Genomic DNA, 4,366 nt, shown 5'->3' with positions numbered 1-4,366 from the left:
AGGTCTCGCCAAGTTGCCCAGGCGGGTCTCGAACCCGCGGGCTCAGGCCATCCACTCGCCTGGGCCTCCCAAGTGCTGGGGCGACAGGCCGAGTCGCCGAGCCCGGCCGCCATCCCTTCCCTTGGGATTCCTTCCGCCACCTGCAGCTGAGGAGTCTGATCATTAGAGTCGTCCCTGCTGGTGGGAATCAGAAGAGAGGAAGGAGTGTCCACTGTGGGTTGTGGATATACACATGCTGTGCCTTGGGCTTCCACCCTCTTGTAGGACATTTCGTGCACTACTCCTCTCGTTTTTACTGCTCCAACCTTCTCTCTAGGGCAAAGGTATGAACCCATGGAAACTGAGCCAAAGGTCATCTGGATGGCAGGTCCAGTGCTGCAGTCTGAATCACTGTTCCTTCCTTCTCTTACTGAGATGGTGTCCCTCAATCAAACTATTCATTTACTCTGATAATTTCTTTTTTTTTTGGAGTCTCACTCTGTCGCCCAGACTGGAGTGCCGTGGCCGCTCCGGGCCACCGCAGCCTCGACCTGCTGGGCTCCGGCGATCCTCCCGCCTCAGCCTTCCAAGTAGCCGGATTTACAGGCATGTGCTACCACGCCCGGCTGATTTTTTGATTTATTGTAGAGATGAGGTCTCGCTGCCCAGGCAGGTCTTGAACCCGCAGGCTCAGGCAATCCACTCACCTCAGCCTCCCAAAGGCGTGGGATTACAGGCTGAGCCACTGAGCCCGGCTTACTCTGATAATTTCTTATGTGTCCTGCACATGGTGAAGACACTGGTGACCAAGAGTGAATATGACTCGGTTCCTGACCCCAAGAAGTTCACTTTCAGGCCGGGCGCACATGGCTCAGGCCTGTAGTCCCAGCACTTTGAGAAGCTGAGATGAGAGGATTTCCTGAGCTCACAGGTTTGAGACCAGCCTGGGCAACTTGGTGAGATCTCATGTCTATAATAAATCAAAAAATGAGCTGGGTGTGGTGGTGCATGCCTGTAGTTCCAGCTACTTGGAAGGCCGAGGCAGAAGGATCGCCTGAGCCCAGCAGATCGGTGGTGGCTGTGAGTGTGCCACTGCCCTCCAGCCTGGGCGGCAGAGTGAGGCTCCAACTCAAAAAAAAAAAAAAAGAAGTTCACATTCTAGTGGTGAAGGTGGAGAACAAAAAAAACCCCACCCGTTACAATATAGTATGATAAATGCTGGGACAGAGCAAATTACAGGTGACTGGAAAAGTTCAGGTAGAAGCTCTTACCCTGCATGAGAGGGGCTATCTAGAAAGATGTGATGACCGAGATACGTCTTGAAAGATCAGAAAGGGCACCTGTGTTAAGAAACGGGTTGCAGAGTATGAAGAGCAGAGGCAAAAACAGGAGGTGGGAGGGAGCCTGACATGTCCAGGGCTGCACTAGCGCCCGCAGGACACTGACTTCAGAGGGCTCCTGGGGTCCTTTTATAAGGTGACTGCTGTCTGGGCTTGCACCTCAGGCTATCAGATGTACAGCACATTTCTTGTTTTGTGCTGTTTTGTTTAAGTGGGAGTCTCACTATTCTGCCCAGGCTGGAGGGCAGTGGCACGCTCACAGCCACCACAGCCTCGACCTGCTGGGCTCAGGCGATCCTTCCGCCTCAGTCTTCCGAGTAGCTGGAACTACCAAAAATAACCAATTACAATATAATTGGTTATATTGGTAGCATGCACCACCACACCCGGCTACCTTTTTGATTGACTACAGAGGCGAGGTCTCGCCATGTTGCCCAGGCTGCTCTCGAACCCATGGGTTTGGGCAGTCCTCTCACCTCCACCTCCCAAAGTGCTGGGATGACAGGCATTAGTCACCCTGCCCAGTGATGTCACTTCTTTATTGGAGGGTTCATGGTTAAAATGCAAAGTCATGTCTGAGTAGAAATCAATGGCATTGTTAAAAAGAGAACACAGCAGGTAAGATGAGGAGGAAGAAAAGGGTTGACAGGAGAGATGCAGCAGCTAATCACTGCCACCTCTCCCTGGGACGTCAAGAGCACTCCAGATGTTTGGTGTGCGTTAGTGGGTGCCCTGGGGAGATGGTGCGATCAGCATGCCATGCAGAAGACATTTGTATTCATACATTCGGAACTGTGAGGTACTAACACTTTGTAAATTAAAGTGTGAGAAAACACACCAGTGTTCAGCAACTGACCAAAATGACAGATGCTAGCTTTTCTCATACAACCCTATCCAGTGAGTCCTCACTCTGCTGCAGAAACAACTCCAGAAATTATCTGATGACCTGATGTCCTAGGTCAGTCATGGTCTTTCGGTGACCTAATAAGCAAGATATTTTCCCAGTAAGCTGGTCGGTTGTGCTTTTAAGGTCCATATTTGGGGTCCCACATTTTAGTATCCCCAGAAAATCTAGCTAATTTATCTTTAATTTCTTTTTCACCTTGATACACAGTGTCCTGCCCTGAGTTGAGAAATTGGGCAATTACCCCTAAGTAACCTTAGATGTCAAAATCTCTCATACCTCATGTCATAAACAAGTTAAGCAAATTGCAAGAGCTAGAAATTTCGTCCTTGCAGTATGAACAGAAAGATAAATCACGAATTGAGCATGTCAAGGTAGGACATAAAACTGAAATAACTGGTCATCTAACATTCTCTCTACAACGAGGCAGGATCTCAAAGGAAATAATTTTGTATGGTATTAATGAAAATGCATAAGCTTTACTCCTCAGCTTTCTTTCTGATTCTGTTCTTTCTTGATCAAGATTAGTAAGTCAATAAGACGTTTGAACTCTCACCAGGATTTCACAAGTGCTTTTATCTCCAGCTTCCCATCTTCTCACTTTTCCCCTGGATTGGACTCAGAAGCTGGTAGAGAAAAGCGTTCCCACTTGCTGCTCAAGTCTCGGAAGCCCAATTCTCCTTCACGGCATTCCCTTTCTTCTGCATTATGTCCAGGAAGTTTACTATAAAGTAATTTATTTCCTTGAATTAACTTTTGACATAAATGAAAATATTGAGTAGATTTGATTTCTAGATTTGTCTTTAGGATCTTTTTTTTGTTTGTTTGTTTTGAGTCGGAGTCTCACTCTGTCGCCCAGACTGGAGTGCAGTGGCCGCTCCCGGCCACCGCCGCCTCGACCTGCTGGGCTCTGGCGATCCTTCTGCCTCAGCCTTCCATGTAGCCAGAATTACAGGCTCGCGCTACCACACCCGGCTAATTTTTGGATTTTATTGTAGAGATGAGGTCTCGCCTGCCCAGGCGGGTCTCGAACCCGCGGGCTCAGGCAATCCACTCACCTCAGCCTCCCAAAGGCGCGGGATGACAGGCTGAGCCACCGAGCCGAGCTAGGAACTTTTGATGTGAAGTAGTTCTGGAAAATAATACATTGATCCAGAATTTATTGGTTTACCCCAGTCTTTTGTGTCTGGTGAGAACCTGTGACCTAAACCTTTGGATTTAGAAACATCATTTTTCTTTCTGGGAAGTTAAAAAGACTTAAGGTAGCATCTAGAAGGACAAATAAGAATGTTTTTAAAAATTGATTTTGAACTAGTAGATTGATGCCCTTCTAGATAATAAAACCTATCCAGATAATAAACATTAAAAACTCTTCTTTCCTTCTAGAGAATAAAACCTATTCTGCAATTAAAATAACTTTTATGAGGCCATTATCACATAACACTAGACAAAGTTCAAGAAAACAGATTTGATGAATCAGAACTGAATCGATTACATGCAAATTATAATATAATATAGGAATCATGACAGGTCAATGAGAAACAGGTGGACAATTCAAAAAACTGTGTCAAAAAAAATCAGTGTTATGGAAAGGTCAAAAGAGACTGTCGGTGAGACTAAGAAACACAATAAAACAATAAAACACAAAATATGAACTTTGGTCTCAGCTACAAACAAATCCGCTGTAAAAAGATATTCCTGAGCTGTCAGAAAAAATGAATATGAACTATTAGCTGATATTAATGAATTATTATTCATTTTGTTAGCTGAGATCAAAGTATAAAAATTATACATTTTTTATTTTTAAATTTTTTTTACTTGGAGTCTCACTATGTCACCCGGGTTGGAGTGCAGGGGCACACTCGCGGCCGCCACAGTCTCGACCTGCTGGGCTCAGGTGATCCTTCCGCCTCAGCCTTCCAAGTGGCTGGAACCAAGGTGTGTGCCACCACGCTCAGTAATTTTAAAAAAGTTATTGTAGAGATGAGGTCTCACCAGGTGCCCTGACTGGTCTCAAACCCCTGGGCTCAGGCAATCCTCTCGCCTCCTCCGCCTCCCAAAATGCCAGGAAGACAGGCGTGAGCCACTGTGCCGGCTTAAAAATTATATTTTAAAGAAGAGGGTGGTTTGCTCTCCGGTCAAA

The sequence above is a fragment of the Carlito syrichta genome, unplaced genomic scaffold, assembly GCF_000164805.1.
Source record: "Carlito syrichta isolate Samal-C Ts95f unplaced genomic scaffold, Tarsius_syrichta-2.0.1 Scaffold312197, whole genome shotgun sequence".
Taxonomy (NCBI): Eukaryota; Metazoa; Chordata; class Mammalia; order Primates; family Tarsiidae; genus Carlito; species Carlito syrichta.
This window is presented reverse-complemented; position numbering follows the sequence as displayed.